The sequence below is a fragment of the Mesoplodon mirus genome, assembly GCF_964341445.2.
Source record: "Mesoplodon mirus genome assembly, chromosome: 6".
In the NCBI taxonomy this organism is placed as follows: domain Eukaryota; kingdom Metazoa; phylum Chordata; class Mammalia; order Artiodactyla; family Ziphiidae; genus Mesoplodon; species Mesoplodon mirus.
In genome coordinates, this window is record NC_138982.1 from 55,509,242 (window position 1) to 55,528,053 (window position 18,812).

Below are 18,812 nucleotides of genomic sequence, written 5' to 3' on the forward strand. Positions count from 1 at the left end.
TCATTACAGTCCATAATCCCTTGAAGAAAAAATGCAGTTTTTCATAGTTTTAGATTCTAAAAAAAGTATAGTCACTTCCAGTTTTCTTCCACATAAACTATTACACCTTTTGGGAGTTTCTTTGACCAAAGATATAATCTAGATTTGTTTTATTTTGTTTTCTACATCACACTTGACTTGGGTTTCCAATTATTATAACATACAGCACCTTCCATTGTGATCATTGACATATGGCACCTTCCATTGTGATCATTTAAACACATTTTTGTCTCTCCACACAAACACACACACGTTTTAACCTCTATAAAGGCAAGAAACTTGCCTTGTTTATTTTTGTACTTCTAACAACATCTACTCTAAACATAATACTTATTCACTAAGTGCTAAATAAAATAGAATTTGGGAAATTCACGTAAAACCTGTACTTGGAGACACAACATTCTGCTATTTATTAAAAGCATCACCTTCAGCAAAACACAACTTCTCAGGACATCAGGCACATCATCTGTAATATATGGATGGTAGCTACCCAGTCGGTGCCCACATGTGTCTCAGTAAATTAAAGCTTGTGAAGACTCTAGAGGATTGCAAATCACTGTGTAATATATCCAGTGCTAACAGCTCCTTACATTATTGATGTTTAGTAAAAACTAATACCTGATTCCACTAGAAAATTTTTGATCTATCTACTTATCTATCTATCTAAAACTTTTAAGCCAAATAAATGTTTGTCATCCAGAATGTGAAGTTACTAATTATTAATAAGAAATTGATATTTTATAGTACAAAGAGCAGAGACTTGGAAGTTACAAGATTAGGCTCACATTTTTACTTCATCATTTACTAGCCACATCAGTTAACCTCATATGTAAGCTATATATAGGACATGCTAAGAATAATAATAAGATGCCTCATCAGAGCTTTAGGAAAGATTAAATATGTTGTATACGAAAATGCTCCACCAACCAGAAGGCATTATACAAAATTTGGCATTATTATTAACTTTTACATAGTAAATTACTGCAAATGATCACTAATCCTAATAGCCTTCACTAACATACTGACTACTGTGTACAAGGCATTGAAATGTTTTATTTATATTTTTGTTAACCTTCAAAACAACTGTAAAAGATAAATATTACTGTTCTATTTTAATAGGAGAAAACTAAGGCTCAAAACCCTTAAGGAACTTATCCAAGTATACCTAATGTAGCAGTGGCAGAATCTGAACCAAGGACCATGGATGTCAAAGCCTATGTTTTTTCTACCATGTCAGACTTTCAAAATAGAATTCAGGCATCTCTCCCACTGAATGTCAGTATTACAGCTCCTAAAAATCAGACATAAAAAGTTAACCTTTTTTCCTGTTACACTGAATGGGAAATATTAGTACTTGTTATACATTAACCCCAATACAATAAGGTTCATAAAACACATTAAAACTCTAAGTAAGGACTTCTGGTGGCGCAGTGGTTAAGAATCCACCTGCCAATGCAGGGCACATGGGTTTGATCCCTAGTCCGGGAAGATCCCACATGCTGCGGAGCAACTAAGCCCGTGTGCCAAAACTACTTAGCCTGCGCTCTAGAGCCCGCATGCTCTAGAGCTCGCAAGCCACAGCTACTGAAGCCCGCGTGCCTAGAGCCCATGATCCGCAAAAAGAGAAACTACTGCAATGAGAAGCCCGTGTACCGCAATGAAGAGTAGCTCCCGCTCACGCAACCAGAGAAAGCCCGCGCACAGCAATGAAGACCCAACACAGCTAAAAATAAATAAATAAAATAAATAAATTTATAAAAATAAAATAAAACTCTACGTGGTAAACTATTATATTAGGATATAAACTGCTGAAGCCATTGCTTCATGATCATCAAGCGATTAATACAGTAGTTAGCAGATGGCTGATTTCGATGCAGCAGCATGGCTTCCAGCATCAGCCATACTCAAGTGCATCACTAATGCTATATGCAACGTTTTCCACAGAGGCTACATCTGATCCTGACACTCTAACAACTATATCTAGTTTCTACTCAAACATTATTTTTATTAAAAAATCATACACTGAATTTAGATAAATTGATATAATTTTTCCTATATAAACATTGACTGAAAAAACATATTTGAGGACTATGTAAAAGTCCACAACATCTGGGGATACATGAGCCACACATTAACCATACATTAACATGGGAGATGTTTTATAATGAGCTCCTTATATGTCAGACATCAGTACAAAAAGTTGGTGTCATTAAATAATGCATCAAAAGAAAACTGAATGAACTTATTTCTGTTTAAAGTCAAGGACAGACCAAAAACATTTAAGACTGACTTCTTCTCGATAATGAAGAACACAGTGTATGTAATGTGTAAAACACACATATGCTACAGAATCCTTTATTATTTAAGTCATGGTTCTTATAGGCAATCCAAAGCTAATGGATAAAAATATGGAGAACTAAACAACATTTATTTTATCATATACATTTTATGATTTTTTAAATTCCTGTAAAGTATGTATTCGATTATCTGCTTATTTAAGGGGAAAAAAGTGAATGTCTGTCCCAGAAAGAGGAACAAAACAGTAAAATTTCATTTTTGAACAAAATATTCAATTGGATACATTGTAAGCATACTGTAAATACTTCTTATACCTCACAATTAAAGACTTAGTTGAATCTCTGCCTTTATCCCAGGTAACAGAGATCAATGGTCCAAAAGATAAAGACTTTCAGTGTTTCAACTGTCTTCTTAACATAAACTAAATTTTGTTTAAATTATCCTTTTTCCTTCTATAAGCAAAAAAAAAAGAAAAAGAAAAAGAAAAACTGTCTACTTAACAAAGGGGAAAGGTAATTTAGCCAACAGAAAACACATCAGTGGCTATCATTTAATCCTTTAACTATGCTGCAGGATGAGACCATTAGAAAACTTTTTTTTTTTTCATTGATAATATAAACACACTAAACCTCGGGGGCAGGATCAGAACTTTGAGATCAGAACTTTTCCCAAGTGGGAAAATAGAATCACATCTAGGATTTGGGGACAAGAGGAACCAAAGTGTGTGACAATTCTGAGGAAGATGGGAAGCTGTAACTAAGAAAGCCATCCCCCCAGGTAGTGAGGCCACTCACTCCATCAGCCTCATTTCAGTGGATGAAAATGTAAAGTTGTCTAAGTCAAACCTAAAATAGTGAAGTTAAAAGCATCCTTCCAAAATTGTAAATTAACAAACATGATAATTATGAACTCAGTTAGACCAAACATAAATTCTTTAACCTATTAGGGGAGGTGTCAAAATGAGAAAAATGTAAAAGTCATTTAATTTGCCATATTTCATAAATGAAGCTGTGCTGAAGATGTTCTTTGCCTCTGACTTTAAGCACTATTTTTACATTGCTGCTTAATAGTAGCAATCTGCCCAAATTTCATTCTATTCAAATACAGTACCAGCCCATATGTTTTATAATCCCATTTTTAATAGATTGAGCAAAGCTTTAGCTCTTGGATGTGTAATGAATACTTGCACAGTGATTATAGAAAAAAAATACGCATTGCAATCTCTCTTGAAAATTCAAGAACATTATCTACTGCCCACCCTTATGAATTAATTATTTAATTTGGCCAAATTATCTGTGCTTTGAAATTTAAAAAAAAAAACATATGTTTTAAAATATTCATTTAAAAAAGTTCTTTCATTAAAATTGTATCCACTGAACTGATAATGCCACTTACATAATTTTTATTCTAGAATTCAGTATACCTGAGATTCATAAAAGTGTAAGTACAGTCAGCCCTCTGTATCTGTGGGATGCCCATGAATAGGGAAAGCTAAGGTAGTATGCCATTTTATATAAAGGACTTGAGCATCTGTAGATTTTGGTACCCACAAGGGGTCCTGGATCCCGAGGATACCGAGTGACAAATGTAATATCTAGATTTCACCCATTTCACTCCACTTCAACATCATACGTGTGTTAATTCTTATTACCTAAAGATTTTTATAGATAGTGCAAAGGGAGCCCAGGTGTTTAAAATTACTGCAATTAATAAATAAGTTACATGAAATGACTGTTTACCTAGAAAAATGTCTGAAAGCCAGGCTAGTATTAATTATAGGTAATCAGGATGATTTTTCCCCTTACGTTTTATTCATTTAATCCAGTTACACACCTTTAACTTTTTTCATATGTAACTTTTGTCACTAGGAAACCTTTAATAGATTTTTACAAAATATTTCAGAAACCAGTTCCAATTTGTGTATGAATCATATATAGAGCTGCACTGTAAAGAAAAATGCACAATAAATTTAAAATGTACATTCGTGACTTAAATAAATCATTTTTATGACAATCCAATGATGAGTGTTTAAGGAATAAATATGAGAGAATGGAGTTAGGAAAAAGAAGAAAATGGGCAATAAAGGTAACAGGAATCAGCACATTTTCCTAAGTTAGAAAATTCTTAATAACAATCCAGCGCAGTAAAGAGCCCAATTCTGTCCCATTAGTACTGTCCCCAGATGGTTACATGAAGGCAGGGAAGAGCCAAAGGACACTTAGCCTCACTTATTCTCAATAGCAAAGAGACTAGAGAGAGTTTTTCTGTTCTCCTTCGAGTGTTTTTAAGGCTACATACTTTTTTTTATTATTAACATAATATGTAGTTATTTTAGGAAATTTGGAAATTACAGAATAGCATCAGTGAGAAAATTTAAATTGCCTGTAATTCCAGAAGCTAGAGACAAATACTATTGCAGCTTGGTATATTCTATTCCAGTCTTTTTTCTATGCAAATGTACATGAATTTTAACCTACTTTTCACTGCATAGTGAGTGCAGTTTGGCATTCTGCTTTTTCACTTAACACACCAGACATTCCTGTATTTTAAATACCCTTTAAAAACACCATGTTTCAGAGCTACATATTACTCCATCGTATGGCTTTACAGTAGTTTATTTAAAAGTTCTGCCATTGTAGGAATTTTGTTTTTTTTTCTAATTTTAAGTTTGCATATTTAATAATGAACATCATAATTTTGAATATTTATCTGTAGTTTTATCAACGCCTCTGCTTTCCTTCTGTGAAATTTCTAAAATTAGATGTCTAGGTCAGAGGTATCAATTTTTTTTTTTTTTTTTTTTTTTTTTTTTGCGGTACACGGGCCTCTCACTGTTGTGGCCTTTCCCGCTGCGGAGCACAGGCTCCGGATGCGCAGGCTCAGCGGCCATGGCTCACGGGCCCAGCCGCTCCGTGGCATGTGGGATCTTCCCAGACCGGGGCACGAACCTGTGTCCCCTGCATCGGCAGGCGGACTCTCAACCACTGCACCACCAGGGAAGTCCAGAGGTATCAATTTTTTAAAGGCTATTAATGTATATTACCAAATAATTTTCTCAAAATATTATACATATTTTTATTTAATTCTGCAGTTTATGAAGGTGGTTCCTTTTCCACTTCTGGCTTTATGCTTCAAGAATGTGGTAATATCAGCAAAGTACAAACTGGTGAAGCATTTCAATTCCTTTATAATTTACTAGTCCAACATTCAGTTTAAATGCTATGAACTGAAAGCCTTCAAGAGGGCATTTCAAAATGTATTTACACTTACGTGAAGCTGCCTTTATTCTGCAGTTTAAGGAGCTATGATTATCTTCACAAAATTTTACCATAATGCCTCTTGACTCAGAGGTGTAGCTCCAGAAGAGAAAAAATAAAATTAGACAATGATGTCTTAGAAAGAGCACAAGATTTTGATTCACATAGACTTAATGAGATATTTAACTTTAGAAGACTATTTAACCCCATTTGACTCTGTTTCTTCAATGCTAAAATGGGAGAAATATCTACTTTTCTGGGTTATAAAATTTGTTGATAAATATATATATATATATATACATATATATCTCATCAGTTATTAAAAATGAAAAGGCTTGCTCATCACCCTTCCATAGTGAAGCTCACCAGAAACCAAATCCCACCTAAGCATATATTTATCACCTTTTAGTGTTTAATTCTTAAAATAGATGTTTAAGGATTATTAAATATGTAAAGAATGTTTCCCATGCAAAAACAAACAGAAAAAAAGATAACCAGGAGGAAACAGACTATGCAGAGTGAGAAATACTTCAACAAAATAAACTTAATATAGTGTACCATAAAACTAGAACAGGATATCATAAATTAGGAACAATCACAGAATAAAGAGTTCCTAAAAATTAGGAATATAATAATAAAAGACAAAATCAAGGAAACCACAAGAGACAAAAAGAAATGGAGAGTTAACAGGGGTAAAGTCAGAGAATTAATCCAGGATAGCCAGCATTTTTTTTCAATAAGAGTTGCCAAAATAAAGAGGAAAGAAATTCACAATAAAATAACGATACCAATAAGAAAATTACCAAGCTGAAAATTCAGTTTGAAAAGGCACACAGATGCTCACTAAGAGATCAAAAATTTCCTAAGAAAAGAAGCATCTACCATTAGAATGGCCTCTGACTTCTCAACAGAAAGACTGTAAGAAAGTAGAGGTTTCAGACTTCTGAGAGGAAGCAGTCTGTGATCACCCAAACTATCAGTCAAACAGGAGGGCAGAATAAAGACACATCTAGCTTGTAAGGAGACAGAAGACTTTCCCAGGCACCCTTTCTTAGAAAGCCGTTGGAGGCTGAAATAAGATGTAGGTACCAAAGGGTCCTAATACAAAAAGTGGGAAAGAAACATTCAGAATGGCAGTTGTACTAGGCCTAGAAACAAAAGCCACAACTGATGCAGGAGGATGAAGGGGTACAACAGGAATATCTCCAGGCCAAAACCAGAAAAAGTTTAATGTAGCCAATCGTTTATGAGTTTCATCTGAATCTGTTCCCTTCTTTATTCTTATCCTTCTCTCTCTCATCAAGCTAAAGAGGGGTTTATTTTGTTGGTATTTCAGAACACTCTCTCATTTCTTTTAGATTCTTTTGTTTTTCTTGTATCCTAAGCTGAGGACTAAATTCTTTCTCGGGGCCTCTATTTGTCTTTAATAATGAAGCCATTCAAGGCCACACTTTTCTGAGAACAACAACAATAAAAAATCATTTAAAAATGTTACTGATGGCCATTTAATAGGTCTTTTATAGAATATTTGGGAACAAATAGTAACAGATATACAGAAAACTAAGCAAACAAAAAAGGAAAGTTAATGCTTAAAAATGTATGAGAAAGGAAAAAAATCATAATATAAGTCTTGGCTCGGAAGTAAGTGATATTCACTTATTATTACAAATGTGTGAACAATTTATTGAACAATTGTGATATAACCGTAATTTTTTTTTTTAAAGGGAGGATATTTTGGATGGCTGGGTATGAGATCTTAGAAAAACTAATTCTCAACCAACAAAACAAGAAGTCAATAGATAGTATCAAGTATCTATAAATCAAGAAATAACTACTTAAGCATAGAGCTATCAGAAGAAAAAAATAGAAGAGTTGAAAATCATTGTCTCAGGAGCCGCCTGGAAAGAAATATTAGCAAGGTGCTACTTTTAAATCTTAAGCCTATATGAGGTTTAAACTATTATATAAAATGATGATTAATTTATTTAAATAACTTAATAAAAAGCAGCCTAAATTTTTGTTCTTTTAGAAGGGAAAGTGAGAGAGGACAGAGAAAAAGGGTGAGAGAGGTAGAAGGAGAAGGAAATAATGAAGGATCAGTAAAAGAGAAACTATATAGAGAGAGCAGACTAGAAAACATCTTAGAAAGTAGCTTTCTTAAAATGTTTTTCATTAAATGTAAAAGAGGTAATCAAAGTAATTTAACCTGATTGCTAATTACTAACTCCGGAATGTGTTAATTGTTGTACCACATTTGTAAATAAGAAATAAGTATCAGTAAAATATGGCTTAATTATTTACACTGTATTTCTTCATTCACTCCCCCATCAGCACCCTAATTCAGCCTACTCCTCTTGTGCCTAGATGTCCACAACTCCCTCCCACCAACCATCCTGCTCTACTCCCAGCTCAGGATCATTTCACAGAAGACCCTATCTTCATAATGGCACTCCCAGCTCAAGAACTTATCGCAGTCCACTGCCTCGGTGTAAAGCACTCTGCCTGGCTTTGAAGGCCCTGCCTCTACCTCTCCTCACATCCAATAAGTTCCCAGGAAACATCCTCTGTGCCGGTCACTAATGCCTACTTCTCGAACTGCCATTCTCCCTTTATGGGTCATGCTGCTTGGTCACTCCCCTCCCCCCAAACAAAAAGTGTCTATTTACCTCCAAACCACTGCCTTTATGGGTCATGCTGCTTGGTTACCCCCCTCCCCTCAAACAAAAAGTGTCTATTTACCTCTCTCATCTACCCAAATTCTCGTGTCACAGTCCACCTCAAACCATAGTGCCTCTAAATTGCCTTCTCTGAGATGTCCCCAGCACACAGATTTAGGCCTTTTCTAATGACTCTTACAAATACTGCCTTCACCTCATAATTAGCACCTATGTAAATACGTTCCTATTCTCTATTTCTGTATTATATTTTCATGGCCTATTTTGTTTTCCTATAATTGTAAACAGTTCTGTATCAGGAAACATACTGAACTCCTCTATACTCTATAATAATTAAAATCATAAATGGAGCCCAGTAATGCTTTTTGATTGTTTAAAAATATGTATTTTACAGCACCCAGTGCATTTTCACACACATGCCACATACTTAGGATATGTTGAATGGTTGATTGATTAACCCACTTTAAATGTACTAAATAAACACACTGCATTTTTAAAGCTGTCAAATCCCTTGACCATTAACCTTTGATATTTAACCATTGCCCTTCATCTTTCTGGGCTGAATCTGTGCTTTAGCTGTATCATCACACATTTCAATTTTCTAATTTAGAAAAAAAATAAATGTAATGCAGTATGTAAAAATTTTACAAAAGATGATTCAGATACATGGTGATCAAAAATAATGTGTTACTAGAATTCATCTCTAAATTGTCTTTATAATAGGTATCTTACTTCATTCCCAATTAAAATTAAATGGCTTTAAAATTAAATGGAATGTGGAATGTGGCAGGATAGGCATTGAGAAGAAAGAGCTTCTGAAAAGTTTTCTTTGAAATCCATGTTACCCAAATGTCAATATTTTAGGAATAAACATCCAGTAAGAGTTTGGTGGTAAAGAAGAGTGATACGGTAAGAGAAATAAATGTGAGAAAAGCTTTGGTTCTCCTGTGTGCAAAATCTTACTTGTAGTAAAAGGACCATGTGTCCCACCCAAAACTGTATTATTCCAGTTTTGAGGGATGTTTTGATTCTCCCCTTCCATCTTCATAAGGCAAAAAGTACATAAATGGGCTGCAACTATAAAGAGAAAAAATTCTATCAATTTTTTATAGAAAATTTCAAAATACCTATCATTTAGAAAACACACGTGTAAAGTTCCTAGTCTCCAGACAACAGGTTGGCATTAGCCACACTATATTGCTGGGAAAAGGCTATGTCCTAATATAAAAGAACTGTTTTTGTCTTAGTTCCTGGAAATTTGCAGAGCTATGTTAAAGAAAAAGAGAAGCCAAATTGGGCACGTTAGCATGAACAGACATCCAATAAACAGCAACAGAATGGAGGAAATTTACACCCCTTTGTTCAGACAATTAAAAACAATTAACGCTTTTCTCATCAACAAGCCAGCTTCAAATGTTGTGTACAAAATTCACAAGCAGTAGCATACTGCCAGTAGCATACATGACTCCTTAGTCTTTATAGAAAACTGTTTTTTGTCTCACTTGCTCTGCAAGTATTTTAACAATTGCCTTTGGTAACTTAAGGAGAGAATTTGGCACAGAGAATGTGTTAAAATGTACATGAAAGCTGCCTGCCAAGGTAATGGTACAGAACAGGTGCTATCCAATTCAGAAGGTGGACGCAAAAGAAGGAAACCAACAGACGGAATAAGCACAGGAAGTGACCCCGAAACAGGGCAGCCGGCGCCTCATACTGTTCCCCCCACCTGGCCCAGCCAGAGCCAGCCCTCTGTCAATTGTCCGGCCAACAGTTGTTTACACATCCCACTGATAGGCCTGGCCACATCGTCTGCCTTTCTTTCTTTTTAAAAATATTTCTTTCTCTTACTAGACGAAAGCCTGTTTTGTGAACTTTTGATTCACTTCTTTACTCTAAATATATAAAGGAGTTAGTGGTGTTTCTGATTTGTTTGAGCTCTTGCTACAATAAAGAAAATAATCATTTTTGTCTTATTTGTTAGAAATCCCCTTTTGCCGTTACAGGTGTTATTGAAGGATTTGGGGCTGATTTCTTTGGGCACTTTCTTACTTTAAAGGAAGTAATCAGGTTTTCATTTTACTTATTAGAAATTCATACTTGCTGTTAAAGACAGAGGGTCATGTTTTTGCTAAAGTCGTTTAGCAGTATGAGGACATTTAGAATGCCTCTATGGTCCAACTTTAATCTCTTCATTAGTATTATTTCACCTGGACCAGCTGTAACCTAGAGGCAGGGCTGTTAAACTTGAGATCAGATACCAACAGTTGTGGGGAAGCAAGTTCCTACACTAAATGTTCCTAAAGTGAAGTTCTTAGTACTCAGTATGACTGTGTGGTACAGAACCCTAAGTAGTCAATTAGTAGGGGAGGAAACAAATATTTTTTTTCCTCTACTCATTTTAGGTTCATTGGCTAGGTCCCTGTTAATTAGACTGACAAAAGACAGATTAACAAAAGAAAAACAAATTCATTTACATGTGCATTGAGCATACATAAGAGAGAACTCAGAGACAAATACCTCAAAGGGATGGTTGGAATTTGGGGTCTATAGACCTAATTCACTAGGGGAAGGGGAAGGGGAGAAAGGGCACTTATAGAAAAACAAAGGACATTTTGGAAAGATAAAAGGGACCTTAGAAGAACCAATGGGGATATGTCAGTCTTGTGACAAAGTCTGTTTGGGTGTGATGAGAAGATTACAGTAGCTTTGCAGAAGATTTAGTGACTTTTTTTTTTTTTTTTTTTTTTTTTTGCAGTACGCAGCCTTCTTACTGTTGTGGCCTCTCCCATTGCGGAGCACAGGCTCCCGACACAGGCTCAGCGGCCATGGCTCACGGGCCCAGCCGCTCCACGGTATGTGGGATCTTCCCGGACCAGGGCAGGAACCCGTGCCCCCTGTATTGGCAGGTGGACTCTCAACCACTGCGCCACCAGGGTAGCCCAATTTAGTGACTTTTGAGATCTTTGGGGAGGCTCTGCTTTTAGGCAGATATGAGATTTCAGAAACTAAATACATTCAGCTCAAAATCATTTTGATGCCCAATCCCAAAGTATTGACATATACACACTACTATATATAAAATAGATAACTAAAAAGAACCTGCTGTATAGCACAGGGAACTCTACTTGATACTCTGTAATGGCCTATATGGGAAAAGAATCTAAAAAAAAAAAAGTGGATATATGTATAACTGATTCACTTTGCTGTACACCTGAAACTAACACAACATTGTAAATCAACTATGCTCCAATCAAAATTTTTAAAAAATAAAAACAAAAAATAAAAAAAATGAAAACTAGGGACAAAAAAATCATTTTGATGACAAAGAAGCATATTTTGGGGTGGCATATCCTGATCCTTCACAACATTTCCAGATCTACTGCTCTCATTTCGGCTTCTTTTCTACTTTCATTAGACTTTCTTTAATTTGGCTATTCTTAACCTGTATTTTGAGTGATAGCAAGCCAGAGAAATGTCCATTTTTCCAAAACATTAGGCAGAATTTCTTTGAGAACTGCCTCTTCTTCACTTTGCAAAATGTTAACATTACCCTATGAACAACAGGTGAGTCTAAGGTTGAGAGATTCTGTGTGCAACTTGGTATCCTTGTTCATATTTTCTTTATTGCTATATATATATATATATATATATATATATATAGTTTAGGTTTGATATATATATATAGATATATAGATATCTATATCTATACATATAGAGAGATATGTAGATTTTTTTTTTTTTTTTTTTTTGCGGTATGCGGGCCTCTCACTGTTGCAGCCTCTCCTGTTGCGGAGTACAGGCTCCAGATGTGCAGGCTCAGCGGCCGTGGCTCACGGGCCCAGCCGCTCCGCGGCATGTGGGATCTTCCTGGACTGGGACGCGAACCCGTGTCCCCTGCATCGGCAGGTGGACTCTCAACCACTGCACCACCAGGGAAGCCCAGGTTTTATATTTTTAAAAGTTATTTTCATTTTAGAAGAAAATATTTTAAATGTCCTAAAATTATCGAGTTTATTGAAACTTCCAGTTTGTGTCTATCCTTAGGTCACTAAAATATCACATGAGAGCTGATATCCTACTCTGTGTAGCCTTGGGTGGGTGTCTTAGTCCTTCCAGAATTTTATGTGGCCATACCAAAAAAAAAAAAAAAAAATCACAGAAATGCTCCACGGGTTTCAAGCCCAATCTGGCAGCAAGGTGACCATAAAACAGCACATTTTAAAGGAATAACTCCAGAAAAGACGGTCATAGTGAAGTCTCTAGAATGGAGAACTTTACAATGGTATGTTTTTTTGTAACTGAACCCAAAGTGTCCACACTATACAATAATATACACCAGTAAAGTAATTTTGTGATTTGTAAATCACCATATTTTTTAAAGACTCCTCATTAGTTTTTCATACAAAACAAGTACACTTTATCTTCTTGATACATTATCTTATATGATTAATTTAATGATAGTTATCATCTCTTTCTCATTGCAAAAGAAAGCTTTTATAATGTATATTGACTATACAATTTTCTAGAGTTAAAATAAATAAAACTTGGATATATTGGCTATTTCTTCTTTTGCTAAAAATCATTTTCTTCACTTATTCTTAGCTTTCTTCAAACCTTTTTTATGTCTTTAAAGAGAATTTACTGACATACATTTTTCACTTATAAGTTGATACATTATTGTTTATTTTAAAAATTGCATTTTGTATTGATTTTGATGGAGTCCCCTTACTATGAATCTAAAAGTCAAGAGGAGATGCAGAAAGCAGTTTTGCCATTTGTGACAACTGATCAGGGAAAGAGGAGTATATGGCTTTAAGTAGTCAGTCTTTGTGGGGACCCTCTGTTGGGTCAATCTATCCATTCCCCAGAATTTACATTTGATCCTGTCATTCCACACCACAAACCCTGAGAGCCTGCTATGTGCAAAATACTGCAACAGATCCTAGGAAAACAAGGTGCATCAGCCCAGGTCCTTGCTCACAAAGACCTTATATTCTAGGAAATATATTCTATTTATGTAGGTGTGAAGGAGGAAGAATGGCCTGCCTTCCTGGTTATTAGATATAGGAAGCTGGCCCTGTGAGAATTTCATCAGCCTAGTTTGAAGAAAATATTCAGTATCAGATGAAATCTTTCCAGTTTAACTGCTACTGTTCACAATTATACCTGAATTCCTTGATATAGTTCAGAATGACATTCATGATGTGCCCCTTCCTGAATTCTTTAGGCACACCTCCCTATCTTAAACACTACACTTCAGACACCATAACTACTTTGTAACCAAAATTTAATATTTTTCCATCCTCTGCCACATCCCTCCTTGAGCACTTATCTCTAATCTGGCTTAGATGCCCACCTCATTTCTCACTTTGTACCCCATGCTTATCCCTACTGTTTTCACTCATCACATGTTGGGGTACTTGCCTGTTCTTGACCGTTTGTCACTAGACTGTAAGCCCCTGAGAAATAGATACATAATCTTCACCATTATGTCCTCAGTGTAAAATAGCTCCCACTTAATAGGTGCTCAATAAATATTTGTTGCATGAATGAGTGAATTGCTTCCACTTCTATTTTTCAAGAGAAATAGAATATTCCTAATTGGTCCATTCTATTATCTTTCAAGTAGAAAGCTAAATAATCCTAAATGATCCATAATCTATAACTAATTATACTGATTAAAATCTCTTAAAGTATAATTATATGAAGATTTACTTTAATTTAATATCCATGGTAAAAGTAACAACTGTTAGCAATTTCTAATTAGTTGCTTTTCTTTCAAATCCATATTAATTTAGGATTCAAATACCACTGTGATACATTCACATAAGCTAATTCATATAGCTAATTAATATAGCTAATTCATATAGCATATGGCTCAGAGTAAGTGCTCACTAATGTCAGCATGATGGCAGTAGTGCTGGTGGACTAGTTTATGGTAATGGCAATAATGAATGTGTATCAGTAATGTTATATATAAATCCTATGAAAGACATATATCCAAGATAATATTATAAAGAAAGAGTGATAAAAATTTGGACACTTATTTCAAAATACAGGAAAAGCATAATCATATATCTTCTTTTCAAGTAATTGTTATTAGAATTATTATTAGATTAAGTATTATAATAACAAACCATCATATTAGGGAAGAGGATGCGAATTATAATCATATAATTTTACGATGCTCTGTAGGGCACGGAATTATTCTCTCTAATGTCCAAAAATGCAAGTAAATGATATTGACATTGAAATGCTTTTTGACAAAAACAGCCGTTACAGAGAGAAAGAGAGAAAAATGTTTTTATACTCTCTAATTGCTCAAACCGTTTTACAAATATTTATAAAAGGTCACCAATAGAGGGCTTACCTGGGGTCAAGTGAAAGAGGCCCTAAACCATCAAAAGCTATTTCCAATGTCCAGGTGGGAGATCTAAAACAGAGAATAACAAAGACAGTTTGTGACAAAGCTGACACACAGTATCCTGGAAGGAGTGAAATCAATTGTGACATTTTTCATTTATTTGTAAATGCCTCTTTGGCAGTACACTCACTCAAAATGACAGTTGCTTCTTACAGAATAGGGGAGGTGATGGTAAAATAGAGGAATCCTGACAGTTGCTTTAATGAGATTCTGCATTAGGGCTATTCTAACACTTTCCCCCAACAAGGAGCCTGCCCTTCATTTTCAATATCATAACTCAGTAATTTGGAAAATGTTATCTCTGTGAAAACTAAACCAGTGAGTCCTTAATAGCCATCGCTCAGTTTATTTTCCTCTTATCTTTCAATTAGAAGAACACATTCTAAAGCAAGTATCTGAATAAATGTCAGCCATACAGACCAATTATATCACTTATTAAAAGAGTACTGTTTTTATTAAGAAACAGTAACATGGAGTGTGACTGAATAACTCAAGACACACTCTCCAGTAACTCAGTATTTGTTTGGAAATATCAGGGAGTACAATATAAGCTACATGTTTAAAGGCTTTACTTTCTATATTTTAATAAGTTCCTCTGGAAAAGGAAATTATTGCCAAGGTAGTTTCACTAGTCTTTAAAATTTGAGCAACTCCTAATTAAGCAGTCTTAATGAAGATTCCATGTCATTTCTTCATTTAATTATTTGATCATATGTTAAGTGCTTGGTGCAAAGCAACTGGCCTAAACCCATTTCTAAAAAAAAAAATGTAAATTATACTGTGCAAGGAAAATGCAATCCAACTCAGGCTTAGCCCAACACCTATCACCTATTAGTCAACAAATAGGTAGTTGCTGAACTGGTAAGCTTCACAAAATCAAATCTCTGTGCATAGCAAAATGCATTTTGGTGTTTCACTGCATTATGGGTTCAAAGTCTAGACCCCAGAGAAATGAATTAATTATGAGACCTCGCAGAAGTAACAAACTCTCTGGGTTCCAATATCCTTTTCTATGAAGTAGAGTTAGTACTATTTACTGCATGTGATTTCTGTAGTGATTATACAAATGTTGGGGCAGTAATAAAGCACCTAGCACAGTTCGAGGCTCAAAATATGCTGTTAATAAAGGGTACCTGTTATAATTATGAAGCTTTACTTTAACCAAAACAAATGGCATCTGTCTCACATAAAACAAGAACAAAGTAGCAACAATAAATAAGTAAAAAGAGGAAACCGTGGCTGCAGGATACTAAGATAAGACCTTCAGTTCTATCTCTCTTCCAGTAACAGCCTCTTTGCAACTCAGTTCTCTCATCACAAAAATGGGACTAATGTCCCTACCTTTACATAAAACCCCATCTCGGCTTGGCTATGAAGGCTGTCTGGGTATTTAAGTACCCCAAAATCATACGTTCTTGGAAAATGTACAGTGACTATGGCAGTGAGCATCATTTCACATTGGCAAATTAACTGTGGTTTAAGATTTTGTGTTGGTAACCTTACCCTGCTGGCCGCTGATTAATTTTTAGGTACTGCTCAGTAGAGATGGAAAAGTGCTTGAGCAGCTAAATATGTGCAGATTCATGGAGAGTTTTGTTTCCTTATTCTATCCTTAGTTTACCTAGAGCAGTGGTTCTCAAACTTAGCTATACATTAAAATCACCAGGATTTTTATAAAATGTTGTTGATAATATCTATGTGCAACCCAGCACAATTAAATCAACATATTTTTTAAAAGCTTTCCAAATAATTCTAATGTGCAGCTAGGGTTTAGAACCACTAGCTTAAAGTCTGATGCTTTGTTTCTCCAATAAACACTATTGGCTTCCTATACAAACCATTGTTTCCTCTTTTTTGATAGGCAGAGCCCTGATTCATCTTAGGTGTCTTTCTTCCCCAAGCAACTATGGGAAGGATGACTTATGCCCAGGTTCAGGCCAATCGGATTAGACTCAGCCAATCGTAGTGAACCCATTTCCTTTGCCAGGAATTGATTTAAGGGTATATATGTTATCCACATCTAGCCAACAATATGCAAGGAAACATATTCTGGGGGCTTCTAGCAAAGTTTTCCACCCTCTTAACAAAATGCTTTTCCTTCTGCTGTTGTATATGGATATGAGGCCTAGAAATGCTTTAGTCATCTTGACAGCATGGAGGAAGTTAATCTGAGGATATAGCTAACATCTTGAGAATGGCAGAGCAGAAGGGTAGAAACAGATTCTGTGACAATGTCATTCAGCTGCTGAATTAACTTGTCCCACTTCTGGAATTATGTAAAATAAATTCAAACAGCATCAGAGCACTTTGATTTACATAGCATCCCCAAAAAAATATTAAACAAGAAAAAAGCTATATCCCAAGCCTAAGTTTAGCTAAAAAATATCTGTCATTGTTTATATTTTGAAATCCTTATGAACTAAACCAATTGGTGAAAAATGTCACTTTTTCTTAAAAACTAAATAGTGTCAGTTTTACTTAAGTGGCTTTATAGCACTTATTTTTACTAAGAAATAGTGTGTTGTAACAGACATAAGAAATTTAATAGCAGATCTTATCATTCAAATATTTTTCAGAAGTACTAATTCGTTCTAATTTTTACATACACATAATGTACAATATTAAATATATTTTTATACCGTATGTACAAATACGTGCATGTATTTGCTTATTTAAGTTATTGCCAACCACATGGTGCTTAAAGTAGAGAAAATGAGTTTTTTTAATATCTAACCACAATAATCCCATCATTTCCTAATAACTGTGTTTTTCCTTTTAATTGATTCTATGTATAACTTGCATTCCTTGCAAGTAGTATGTCTTACTGTCAAAAGTCCATATTATAATTTTGCTTCCAAAATGTCCTTTTACTAGAGCAGTAATTTCCTAACTCAAAGAATACAAGGGATATTTTGGAATGATGCTTTACTGTCAACCACACAGTTGTAATGCGATTAAAAGGAATTTGTTCCAAGATCTACTATGGAGTTTTAAAGTGGCACACACTGTAATCACCATGCTCCAACTTGCCACTTTAAAATCTGGTTACTTCCAAACTCTCTAAGTTCTTTTGTGTTGCTTTCTCTCTCTATCCCATCTGCAATTTCTCTATTATTTATTCAACAATAAAAAAATCACCAGCACTTTTGTGGAAAGGGAGGAAACTAGACTACCCTTGACAGGTGGTATTTGCTAGATAAAGAAGACAGCAACATGTATTACGAGTCTTAGCTTTTGGGAGCCAGCAGAGATGACTGGCCAGGGGAAAACAGGAAGTGGGGCTGGGGGAGAGCTCGTGACGTGATCTCTTCCCACACAACCCACCAAATCTTCAATTAATTTACAAACTTACAACTGTCATGGTATGCTTAATGTGATGCATTTCTTGTGAAAGCCAATAGGGGATATAGTTTTGGTGCAGGACCAAGTGAGTTTAAAAAGCTGAAACTAAGTGGGTTCCATGAAGGAGGAAAAGAGTGCTGGGGGGAAAAAAGGGCAGAAATTCTGAGAACATTCCCTTCCTAGATCAGGGTGTGAAACGGGCACTTGAACAAATTTTCCCTCAGTAGTTTGGGAAACCTCAATGTATCTTTTATCTCCCTCATTATTCTACAAGCCCCTGAGACCAATGCTGCCTTTTACTCTTTGAATCACAACGGAACACAATAAATGAATTTGATTCAGGTGGGAGAGCTCCTCCAGAAAGGGTCTTTGTCTCTGCTACTCCCAAATTTAGGCAAGCTCTGTAAGCAACTTTCCTTTTCTACTCAAAATATTAATAAGACTGACTTCTCCATAGCGCTAAGAATTTGGCAGAGCTGAAAATCTCATGGGTGACTTTAGTTCAGGGTCAAATCTGTATCTCTGGATCACTTATTGCTTTGTAGAGGATACAGGATTGCTTCCACCCCTCAAGCCCTGCTCTTAACACAGTTCCTGACAGCTACTACTACTTAATAAGAGTAAGAAAGAGTCTCAAAAGTGCAGTATGTTTTCCTGAACTTCATCTGGAGCTCCAAGTTCCATTTCTGGTATCTTTTCCTCTCTACAAAAGATGGGAGTTTCTAAAGTCATAGTAATGGATCTGCACGCTCTAAAATATTATAGGTGCTCATGTCT

The 18,812-nt window shown here is 35.3% G+C and overlaps 1 protein-coding gene across 4 annotated transcripts in view; it reads right to left on the reverse strand.

Annotated features, from left to right (window-relative positions):
* NAALADL2 (N-acetylated alpha-linked acidic dipeptidase like 2) overlaps positions 1-18,812 on the reverse strand; it is a 1,538,215-nt gene that overhangs the window by 1,421,019 nt on the left and 98,384 nt on the right. For all 4 annotated transcript variants that reach the window (XM_082624729.1, XM_082624727.1, XM_082624728.1 and 1 more), the window contains one exon: positions 14,640-14,702. The gene's annotated coding sequence lies outside the window, so the exon portion shown is untranslated. The remainder of the gene's footprint in view (positions 1-14,639; positions 14,703-18,812) is intronic.